The 12,676-nt window shown below is 43.0% G+C and overlaps 1 long non-coding RNA gene across 1 annotated transcript in view; it reads right to left on the reverse strand.

Annotated features, from left to right (window-relative positions):
- Positions 796-12,676, reverse strand: part of LOC110399167 — a 57,123-nt gene continuing 45,242 nt past the window's right edge. The window contains exons 2-3 of the long non-coding RNA XR_002438940.1: positions 10,854-10,970; positions 796-1,192 (exon numbers count right to left, since the gene is read on the reverse strand). This is a non-coding gene — a long non-coding RNA (uncharacterized LOC110399167). The remainder of the gene's footprint in view (positions 1,193-10,853; positions 10,971-12,676) is intronic.

The raw sequence follows: 12,676 nt of genomic DNA on the forward strand, positions 1-12,676 counted from the left end.
CACTGTATACAGGCTGACATACCCCAGGATTCCTTGCAGTTCTGTGTCCAGATCATGTGTTTAGCACAGGACGAGAAAGTTTTTTTCTTCATTTGACCCCTGTTTTTGAATGTAGCCTCCTCTCCAGCCTAAGCTATGTCAAGATCCTGGACTTTCACTACGTAATATTTCTAAGATCTGATCTTTCCCATCTGCCTAGCAAATTCAGCTTTTTCAGTTTCCCTGGATCTGTTCCATTTGTCTTCTGCCAACTCAAAACATTGCCAAGGAATCACCTTTCCAGCCTGTTGCTTGAAGTACATCGCTTTCCCTTGGCACCCTTCAGCTGGACCCCTAATCCCATACAGCAGAGCCTTTCCTCTTGCCCTTAAGGCCCTTTGTCTTTTACTGCAGCACTGCTTCTTTCCTGAACAGTGGAAAATATTAACATTTCCTCCACCTACCGCTGCCTGAGATCCTCTGCTGCAATTTTCTGCGTATTCTTGCCATCCCCTCTGCAGTCTCTGAGCAACACTGGGAAAGGCTAAGCATGAGGAAAACTCAGCCAGAAAGCTCTCAGGGAACAGCAATCAGAGCTAGGGGACTGTAATCAAGAAAAAGAGGCCGGAGGGAAATCGTGGTTTCTTCTCTTTCCTTAAACAAAGTGACAGACAGACTGAAGGGAAGGGAAATATTCCCCTACAAATTCTGGGTTATAGTGGCAGTGTGGTGCGCTAACAGATTATAGCATTTTATTGCAGAGTACTGTTAAACGGCAGGAGGCTTTTCAAGCATCAATGTCAAATATTGTGTAATCTGCACATAATAAACTATTAAAAGAATACAGGGCACATCATATTTCTTGACTTGCACAGTTTGCTTATTGGCTTTTATATACATCTGCTTTTTAATTTCACCACCAGAACACATCAAGTTGCTTTTATTCCTTCTTTTCACAGGGCTGCCTGAGCTTTGTTTTGTGTTTGAAAGGCAGCTTCTTTCAAGTGTATGGGTTCATATTCCCTAGCAGCCTTCAGACAAATCCAAGTCTTCAGGGCTTTCAGTATACCGTTGGCCAATAGAGCTGCCTGCATTGTTTCTTCTTTCTTGTAGCTCTGAGCGTTGCTCCTCTGGCTTTGTCTGCAGTGATGCCAAAATCTTCCTTTTTCTCTCAAGATTTCCAGGTGCCCTTTCTGTTCTGTGAATGGTCTCCCTACAAAAATACACCGGTCTGAATTTTTTAGCAATGTCAAAGAAAGAGTATTCAGTGCTTTAAGTCTATCTTGCAGGATAGACTTCTTGTTTGAAGATGTGATTATTTATTAACGTCAAATTAAGTATGAGATCCTTCACTTGATCAAGACATAAACTGCCTCTACTGGGCTCTCCTGAGAGGCAGCTACAAGCAGAAGTTCTTGCAGAACTCTTCCTTATTTCACTGGTGTAAGAGTTATCACTATTGACAGGACAATGAGAAGTTATCCCAAATGTCCTGCTCTCCAGTCATTTACTTTGCCTATGCCTAAAACCATACATTTCAGCAGTCTTTGCTGAAAAGACTTGGGGAGCAATGGCTTTTTCCCCCAGTCTAGGACACTTTTGTTCCTTCTCCTGAGACAATCTGAAACCAAAAACTTGAACACACTGTCTTCAAAATAAGATGGCTTTGATCTTTGTTTCAACTTGGGAATATGATTCTAAAAATATACATCACCTCCAGAACTGTTACCCTCCAGAGAGCTGTGCTACCACACATACTGTGCTAATCCTACTCAGAAATCCAGAGAATCAGCAAAACTAAGAGTTTTTCTTTTTTGAAAATGATCCTCTTGGAACCCTCTCCTGAATGTTTTATGTTGTTGCTTCTTTTTCTCTTGCCTTTATTACTACCACATCTCAAACAGACCCTGAAAGCAAAGCCTCTTAAAACTTAAAGTTGATTATGAAAAATTCTCTTTGTAAACATGTTTGGTTGTTTCTATTGGCCCCTCTGAGACTTTTTTTTTCTGGGGGAACAGAAGCCTAACGTGACTCAAGACACCCTGCAGGTATTTGTACAAACCAATAAATGAACTGTGTGGGTAAAGAAAACAGACCTTTCACCACTTATCTGCTTTTTTTTTTCCCCCAAGGCTTTGAAAAAGAGAGATTCTGTAGGAGGTAATACATCAAGATGAACGGCATCGGTTAGCAAGGTGGGAGGTCCATGACTTCCCAGAGAGCTACACACACAGGTGAGAGATTTTAGCCTATCTGATGTGGCCACTGCTGTCAGAGAGAGAAAATTTCTTGATAATCTTCACCAGCAGCTCCATAAGCCAAAGCTGATGTTACGCTTTAAAAAACAACCCATTGGAAGGAAACAATGCAAACACATGGGCTCTGGCTGGCATCTAGTGGAATGATGCCAGCCTCTCCTAAAGCGAGCATTTATCATCTTGGTCAACGAGGTCCACTCTCATCTGCTGCTAGGAGGGATGAAGGGAGGCATAGAATGATGATTTGTATTGTCGACTGCTGAGGTCCAGTGGCAGTTCATGTGAGGGTTCCTGTGTGTTTGACACATTGTGTGATCTGCTCTGAGCCATAGGCTATGCTCTGCACAGACGTACCAGGGCATTTTCTCAGCTGGCTGTACCCACAGACATTTGCATCTCTAGTGGGGATAGTTCCTCTGACTTCAGCACAACTGTTCCCTGTGCCACTGGGTGCGACCTTGGCCTGTCACAAGAAAGCCTGTGATGCAGGTACCAAATCTAAAAGCCAGCGGCTGACCTCTTCTGCATGTCACTGTGATCTTAAAAGTACAATTAACCTTCACCTAGAGTTTTTGTTCCGTTAACTTAGAGAATATTCACACGTACCCTTAAGAGCTGTAATGAGCTGATGGCAGTGATTAATTATCCACAGAAGTTCTGTAATAGATGAATGCATATGATATCTCATTTATCAGGGAAATAACCACTTCTTTAAAGTCCATGATCAATCAAGTGAAAAGATGCAGAATTTGTTGATGATGCCAGATGCACTTAAGATGAGAAGGTCTTTAGCTGGTAAGGAGACTGCTTTTTTAAAGAAATGATTTACTGAAAATGCAAAACTTCCAGCTCCATTCTGCCCTTCTTCTTGCTCTGAGCATGTTCAGTTAGCAGCCTCATTATAATCAACACATCGAACACTGAATGTGAAAGGTAGAATTTTTACCACAAATTGAAGAATCATTTGCTTATTTGCTATTTATTTTCCTCCCATTAATTTGGAGGCTCCAGTGGCCAGCCAAAGCTACAAGTAGTTTTGATAGCTTCTCTAATTTAGACATTTATATGAGGTATCACAGTGGGACACCAAAGAGACCATAACTCTAACTAGTTAGTAGAGCAGCCAGGAACATACAAAGCACCTCTGACTTCACACTCACAAAGACATCTACACAACACCAGGCCTGCTGGCACCTGACGAGATGCACCTTTCTCAGAAGAGGAAAAGGATTTTTGCACCGGAGCTAGTAGAGCTGATTGACAGAGCTTTAAACTACATTTGAAGGGGGAAAGAGATAAAGCTAAACTTGCCAGCGATAGACTATGAGACAGCAGACCAATCTTTGAGGGACTGTGTGCTAGTGAGACCCTTCAGTCTGCTCCACAAGGTGCTGGGTAGAACAAAGCACATTTGAAATGCTTCTACACCTACGCACCAAGAAGAATAAGCAAGAGAAGCTAGAATCCTGGCTAAATCCTGGAGCCAAGACTGGGCAACACTGGCTATAGATACAGTCTAGGGTATTAGAAAATGGAGAACAGCCCATGGAAAGGGATCGTGGGGTTCTGGCTGAATCAGCAGTGTGCTTTGGAGCCAAAAGGGCTAACTGTACCCTGGGGTGTATCACACCCAGCACTGCCACCGGGCGAGGGGAGGGGTTATCCCACTCCTTTCTGTGCTGCTGCAGCCTCACCTTGCGCAATGTGTGTGATTTTGGACATCTGAATATAAGAAGGGCATAGAACTACCAGAGAGCATCCAAAGAAGGGCTACAGTGAAGGATCTAGAGGGCAAGACATATGAGGAGCAGCTGCAGTTGCTCCGTTTGTTCACCCCACAGGAGAGGAAACAGGGAAGACCTCATTGGCAGCCTACAGCTCCTCACAGGGAGCGAAGGGGCAGAGCTGAGCTCTGCTCTGACAATTACAGGACTCAAGAGAACATAACAGAACTGTGTCAAGGGAGTGTCAGGTTGGATAACAGGAGAAGGTTCTTCGCCAGAGGATGGTCGGGCATTGGAACAAGATTTGAGTTTTTTGCTACATTCTTCCCTTGATGACTTGGCAAATAGGGTATTTTAAAATTTTAACAAACAAAATATGTTTGTTCAGTGGTACATTTCAAAGGTAAGATAGCTTGGAAGCATTTGTTCTAAAATGTCCTATTTATTTTGCTTTTCTAGATATAAGCTGAGAGTGGAGTGTGAGTTGATGGAGAGCAAAGGGTCTGTCTTTTTGCCAGTTGAATGAGCTCTGGGGTCAAGGTTTCACCTGTGTGACTCTTAGACTTTACATTTTATTTTGCCTTATATTCCTCCAAGTAGGATGAAACACCTTGGTCTCAGCAGGCTGTTCCTATTCTCCCTTCTTTGTCCACTGATCAAATATAGGCATGTTTTAAAACAGTATAGCCCCCAGGAAAAGAAAGAAAATGAAAGTCTGCAGATCCTGAGGAGAGGATTGGTGTGAGGGAGCAAACAGTTTAATTCCTGGCTAAGCCAGTCCAAGGTGAAAACACCTAATGAAGGAAAATGACTGCTCAGTGATTCTGTATAGAAAACAGTATGCTTCAAGCACTGATGATCCTTCCAGGCAGAATTTGTAAATAGCAGCCACTTGTGTGGTAACCTCAGTGTCACCTCCCTTCATCTCTGACAGAGAGGTGAGATGCCCTGCTCAGAGCAGCACTGGGGAAGGTTTACCTCTTGCCTTTCTCTCTGACCTTGAAAAGGCTATCTACCCTCAGCCAAAAGAGCTCGAAGGTGGGGATTTTTAATTGTGCTCAGGAGCACTCCATTTTCATATGAATTCAGATGTATTTGGATACCAACATGCCTCATTATTTAAAGAAAACTGAGTCTGAGATACATTAATTAGCCCTGTTAAGAGTTAACCAGATCCCTCTCAGGTTTAAAATTGGTTATCTGCTCAATAAGCTATGAGTTTATTACTTTTTTCTGAAAGTTCACTGTTATTGGGAGCTTTGCTACAGGCTCCTGTTAATGCACGAACTGCCTTCTTGGGGGGCAAGGTGGAGTCCACTGTTCACTCAAGCCACCTCAACAACTCACCACCACCACCAGATCCCCCTCGTGTCCACCTGTCCTTCCTGTGCCATGCACTCACCCACACTTGCTCCATCCTCTACATTCAGAGTGGGCACTTGCTGGCTCTCCTCAAGTCAGTGCTGTTTAATCTTTGTACAGAAAACAACAGTGGAAAATACAGCTGTTTTTATGGTGAGTCAGTGAGGTGAACTGACCATTGGGTCAGAAGGGCCTGCAGTAAGTGCTAGGTTGAGTAGGGAACTGTATGGATAGGTGCTGGAGCGGGCAAAGGAAAAGAGGTAATCTTTCTGTTGGGCAAATGGTTATGAGATCTGCTCAGTCACCTAACAGAACATGCCCCTGAACTGTAAACACCTTTGAACAGTTTCCTTCTCACTTGGCTTATGCCAAATATTACCCAAATATTTCTTGGTAGTTAAGTTACTCCAGGTTGGTACCTCCACCTACACGGTGATACAAACAGGAACAGCTCGCTGCAGAACCAAGGATGGGACCAAAATGGGTGTAGGCGTTTTTAAACCTCATCAATCCAGGGCATTTTATGACAGTGTAATTAGCACTTGAGGCTGAGAGGAGTGGCAAAATACATTTATCCCCAACAAAGGCAGATAAAACCTGTAATTCTCACCTGAATTATGGTTTTCAAAACCTATCTAAGGAGACAGATGTTATGCCAGACCTTGCCATTATAGGTTGTTTTTTTTTTTTTCATGAAAATAACAAATAGCTAATTAGTTATGGGCACCTTCTGCAAAACAGATAATTTTTTTGCAGGGCAATGTTTTGATCATAAACAATTTCTTTTGTCTGAGATTAGCTCTTCTGCCTTCTGAGTGCACTTCCCAGTACACGGTAACTGGAAATCACATGCTGAAGGTATCAAAAACATTTGTTTTTTTTTAGGAATGTAATGCTAAGACGTGCTCCATGAAAGCCTATCTTTTATGGGAAAAAGGCACAGCGGTTTGCACCTGCATATGCTGGACAACAACAGAAGCCTGTGTGCAGTTTCTAGATGCACTCATCTCCCCTGGGAGTTTCTCCATTCCTCTTCCCTGGGCATGACCGCAGCATTAGGGTTCAAGTATGGGTTGGGTTCAGGTGGAGCAATTGCAATAGTGAGAGTAGAAATGGCTCATGGAGAGCCCAGCCACTACTAAGGAGGTGCAGGAACAAACAGTGGAGAGGTGCAGAGCAAGGACAGTAAGGGAAATAGTAGGATGGAGTGGGACTGGAGCAGAATTTTAGCTGGAGAGACTAAAACCCTGGACTTCTTCAGCTTGGAGAAATCTGAGAGAGATATAAGGAAAGGTGTCAAAATCCCATGCCATGGATGAAGTCAGTGCAATGCTGCCATTCGCTGAGTTTACTGCATGGGAACTAGGGAGTGTATGAAAACCTTCATAAACTGGTACAGAGTCTGTTTAAAACAGAAAACAAAGCAGGTCCCAAAAGGGATCAATCAAATTCACAGACAACCCTACGGGAATGATGCAGCATGTGAGATCTGTCTAAGAATGTCATCTTGCAAATATGTAGAGATACCACCTTAAATATGCCTTAGCTAGTAGAGAAACCCTATCCTCTTCCCCTGAAACACACACGTGCACAAATTCATGGCTACCAGCAGTTAATGACAGATTTGTTAATTAACAGCATGAGGCAAAGCCAAGGTTGATGTTCTAATAAACAGGTCATTAACTTTGGTAATGACCAATTTGGGAAGATGATTGCTCTTACAAACTGTATTCCACGGCTTATAAAAAGCAACAGTGCAGCTCTGAAATACAGCTGGCAGCCAAGACTTTAACAGAGCAGTTGGTCTGAAACACTGGCCATTCCCTAGGAAGTTATCATCCCCATTTTTCAGCAGACACAATGTGTAACTGGGAATCAGAATAGATGTATTTCAAGCTACAGCAATTAAAATTCATACAGATGTAAAAATGAAATAAAAATCAAACAGCTTCAAGACAAGTGGCTGTCTTCACCCAAGGTCATTCAGAAAAGGCACGTGGTTTTCATGAGCAGCTTTTTCTGACACCTGCCTGCTGCCATTAAAATCAGCCTTTTCTCTGTATTTTTCTTTTATGAAGCCTAAGGACATGTTTGCTCAAGAGACAGGCTACTCCAAGGAGAGAAGTCTTTATCAGTACTGTGTCATTGGCACGAATTTTCTCTCTTTCTATGGAGGGAAGCAGGGTGGTAATATGCGTAAGGACTGGGATAAATAGTCAAACCACCTGAAACAGACACAGGGGAAAAGGGCTTTTAAACGATAACCCAATTTGCCATGACACAGGAGAATGGAAAGGCACATGTGGTTTCACTGAACTGCAAAGCAAGCCCCAGAAGAGACCTATTTGGAATAACTCGTGATCAGTGAAATACAGAAATATGGGAACAGAAGTAGGGTGAGATCATGCTGTAAAAACTCCCCTGTTTGCAGGACCTGTGCCATTTTGTGATGCTAGTGGAATGAGAACCAGAAGCAAAGGGGAGTAATAGCAATGTGCATCATGAGCCAGAGGATCCATTAGGAACACTCTGGAGCCTTTGGGGGGATAATTAAATATCCTTAAGAATGGTCACTTAATATCACAGCACTTAGTAGTTACTAGAGAGTTAGTAACCAGATACTCTATCCATGGTTTAGAATCATAGAACCATAGAATTAGCTAGATTGGAAAAGATCTACAAGATCATCCAGTCCGACCATCCAACCACCACCAATAACCCCACTAAACCATGTCTCTCAATATGTCTAAATGTTTCTTGAACACCTCCAGGGACGGTGACTCCACCACCTCCCTGGGCAGCCCATTCCAGCGCCTGACAACTCTTTCAGAAAAGTAGTATTTCCTAACATCCAGCCTAAATCTCTCCTGGTGCAACCTGAGGCCATTCCCCCTCGTCCTATCACTAGTTGTAAGAGGGAAGAGGCCAACCCCCAGCTCACTACAACCTCCCTTCAGGTAGTTATAGAGAGCAATGAGGTTTCCCCTGAGCCTCCTCTTCTCCAGACTGAACAATCCCAGCTCCCTCAGCCGCTCCTCATAAGCCCTGTGCTCCAGACCCCTCACCAGCTTTGTCGCCCTCCTCTGAACACGCTCCAGGGCCTCAGTGTCTTTCTTGCAGTGAGGGGCCCAAAACTGGACACAGTAGTTGAGGTGCAGCCTCACCAGGGCTGAGTACAGAGGGACAATTACTTTCCTGCTCCTACTGGCAACACTATTTCTGATACAAGCCAGGATGCCATTGGCCTTTGTGGCCACCTTGGCACACTGGTGGCTCATGCTCAGCCGAGCGTTGACCAACACCCCCAGGTCCGTTTCCTCTACACAGTCTTCCATCCACTCCGCCCCAAGCCTGTAGCATTGCCTGGGGTTGTTGTGGCCAAAGTGCAGGACCCGACACTTGGTCTTGCTGAGCCTCATCCCATTGGCTTCAGCCCAGTGATCCAGCCTGCCCAGATCTCTCTGTAGGGCCTTGCTAGCCCCAGGCAGATCGACACTTCCTGCCAGCTTGGTGTCATCTGCAAACTTGCTGAGGGTGCTCTCAATGCCCTCATCCAGGTCATCAATAAAGATATTGAATTTACTATTAGATATTGTTTACTATCAATATGTGAGAAAAGAAAATAACTCTGAAGTTTCATACCTTAGAACTGAATGAGAACCATAGCCTCGATTGGACCCTTGCAAAGAGAAGTTGCATGGACACGAATAGTATTAGGGGAGCAGAGTTCACAGAGGAGACCTACCCACAGGAAAACCAAAGCACTTGTAAATGGTTTTGGGAATTAGTCCTGATAGTGGCTTAAAGTAGCTTGTGGATGTAAAGTCTGCTTTTGCAGCACAGAGATAAGAGGCACACACACACAACACTCTCAAGTTCTGGAACTGGTAGTGCTGTCTACAGGAATGCTGTTAAAACACTGTGTTTTAAAAGAATAATGGAAAGCAAAGTTTTCAGAAAGTGATAAAAACAAGCAAAAGAGAAGCCTGACTCTGAGACACCAAAATGGCATTTACTCGTGACTTGTGTTACAGACTAAAAGTTAAACTACTATGCTTCTCCAGGGGAGATTCAAATCATGTATTTATCGTTCTCATATCCCTCTCTTGCATATCAGCCTTATTATATGCAATTTCTTCAATGTGAAAGCAGCCATTTTGGAAGAAGCTATATGGGAAAAACTTAGGAGTGGAACACCTCAACATCAGGCAGGGATCTGTTGGGCTCCACGATGGACCGCTATGTAATCATCCACAACCCTGGGAGCTGTGCCACGAATCCTCTGGCAGGCGCATCCTCACACAGTCATTTGAGTGCACAAGCGCTCTTCCCTGCTAAGTACTCTTACTGGCTCTTTCTGCCGGACAGAATGTCTGCTGATTCCATCTCGTCACAGTGAGCTCAGTATCATGAAACACTGCATACTACTGTAGGTAGCTATATGGATTTGGACTCAGGGACCAAAGGCATTCAAGAAGCTTATTAAGTTTTCCTTGCTTTTATACCTGAAGAATCAGACTCAATGATGCTACATAATTGTAACTCAACAACTTGAAAATATTGACTTTCAGGAAAATCAAATTGATTTTGCATCAAAATGTTCTTACTAACATTTTCTTTCTTAAGATATTTAAAATGGGCTGAAGAGACCCATAGCTCTCTAGAGATCCAGAGATGACTTATGAACACCTTTCTTATTCTGATGAAAACACTTTCACTTTTGTCAAATGTAACATCATTCTAAAAGAAAAAAATATTGACAAATTGGCATACGTAAAAAATGATGCCAGAGGCATTTTTTGTAAACAAACCCTTTCCTAAATTTGCAACACAAAAAAAACATGAGAGCAGACGTAGACAAAGACTAAATGGACAAAGACTGACTATATCCATCCATCGATACAGCAATGAAAACTCATTTTGGCTGCAGATGGGAATTTACCAACATAAGACAAATGATCATATAAGGCAGAAGAGAATTTTACTGAAAATAAAAGTGAGAAATGACAAAGCACCTGCTGTCGTCTGATGTAGCAATCAGAGCCGACACATTCCAATTGTCCATCCTAAAAAATGGGCTTTATCACCAAAGAAGGTCTCTATTCATTATTTCTTCATTGATGTTATGTCAAATATGCAGGTCACATCATCAGCCTGCTATCTAAGCATGAAAAAATGCTAGGGAACATGGTTAAGGACACAGAATGAATGAAATTTACAGGGGTGATGGAATTATTTTTAAAAGTCACAACCAAGTAGAAATAAAATTCAGCAGGAAGAGAAACAAAGTGAGCAGACACTCCCTCATTTTACTGTTAAGTTCCCAACTATATATATTGGTATAATATTTCAAAGTGACTGGCATGCTTAGGTCTTCAATCTTTGTGGGCTGAACTTGAGGGACTTATAAGCAGGCTAAGCCTTTGTAAAGTGCTCTAAGTTGAGACCGAGTTAGCTGAAGTTTGACAAGTTCAGAATAAAATAAGAGATGCAGTATTTAAAACAGAGGTGGCTCTCTTTTGGAGCATACCTGCAGACGCAGACAGCAGCTTCACCTTCTTTCAAGTAGATGGTGGCTTTTTTTGACATGTACACCTTTCCATTCTTTTGGCCTTTGATTTTGCTCCATGGGAATCCTTTCTTGTTACTGAGTGAGAAAGAGACATAAATGAAGAAATTTAGGTTTATCGAGACCTGGCAAGGACCAGAATTTACTTACTCTGTAAGTGACAATGCTTAATGAAACAAGATGCATAATCCAGTATCTCGTACCCCCCAGAAAGCTCTGAGCAGTGGCTTATCTCTGTTCATATGGAAATTTATATCAATTTCACTGGGAAAAGATCTAAGCCAATGCCTGCCCCTGCTCTCATGACTCTCACAATATTTGTTGTCTTTCTTAAAACACCAGCTCCTGGACTCACGTGATCACACAAGAATCTCAAATGCAATCAGCCCTCTGGCCTATGCAGAAAAGCTTGAAAATCAGCATACTCAAAGGGAACAAAAGTCAGCAGAAGCCATCTGATTTAGGGAGGGTTGTACATTTTAACTCCCCAGATATGCTCTCTTCTCACAATCACCATTCATCCAAGTTGCAAGAGATACTGTGAGGCAGTTTTGCCTAGCAAAGAGAAGGAGACAGGTGAAGGGAGGCAGTTTGCATGCCCATCTGATAGCAAGAGACCCTCACTTTTGTTTATGCAGAAAAGGGCTCATTCTGTTGTACAGAGACTCCTGCAGACAAACAAACAACCTGGTCCACAAAAAAGTGCTGGGGCAAGAGAGGTAGGATTTACAGTCATTTATTTGGAGGGGGAATAAAACTGCTACTCACTTGGAGCTGTTCTTATTAATTATAACAGGGAAGAAGCCAACCCCATGAAACACAAGCAGCAAGTGCAGAGAGTGAGCAAGAACAAGCTGCGAGGAGGTGTCTGTGCTTTGGAAACATGGTGCTGGGCCTATGATTTGCAGCTCTGACAGATGCACAATACAGCATTTGGCTCTGAGATTGTATCTGTGGTCATTGGGAAGACCCAATTTGATGGCATCTAAGAGAATTGGGATTTTTAAAAAGGGAATTAATCTTCAAAGGATTCAATGACCTTTGCTAACTTCCAAAACAGAAAAAAACTCATGAGGATTTTTATATGCAGTGTGCATTAGATGCTCATTCTCTCTGAGGTGATTTTCTTTTTTTTTAGTTTTATTTGCATAAAGCACAGTCTGCATGAAAAGACAAGCCAGCAGGCTTTGTGTGTGCTCATACAAGGTTTTGCTGTAATATTTTGGAAGATTTAAGAATTTTTTTTTCCCACTATTTGCAGTCTCCCATCATTTCTGTTACGGAGAAACCATTTATTTCCAGACATAGCTGCACATAGTCCTCTCAGACCTGACCTGTTCTCCAGCTTTCCACTGCCGTTAAAGCCAAATCACATTTATATTTAACAGCTTAATTTTCCAAATTGGTTTTATCGGTGGCCCTGTTGCCCTGTGAAGACAGCACGGGAGGGGAGATGAGACCTGAACTGCATGCCCGGTGGCATTGCTGACCTGCTGGCTGACATGGCAGTGCTTCCTGTGCCTCTTCTCCTCTTAAGTTTCTGCTGATTTAAGATGCTAAATCCCTCAGAGGAGGATCCACCTTTTTCTGAAGGGCACACGGTGAAACTGCTTTCTGCCCAACAAGATGGCCAGTGGTGGAGGAAGCTCAAGGCAGATGTGAGCCAGCAAGAAGGATCCCAGCAGAAAACTGCACAACCATCAGATTCTGCAGTGTATGGGCATCCTGCCTCTGACATGGCATGCATCACTCCCTTGGCAACACTTTTCTTTGCATATGAAGAA

The sequence above is a fragment of the Numida meleagris genome, chromosome 4 (genome assembly GCF_002078875.1).
Source record: "Numida meleagris isolate 19003 breed g44 Domestic line chromosome 4, NumMel1.0, whole genome shotgun sequence".
NCBI lineage: Eukaryota > Metazoa > Chordata > Aves > Galliformes > Numididae > Numida > Numida meleagris.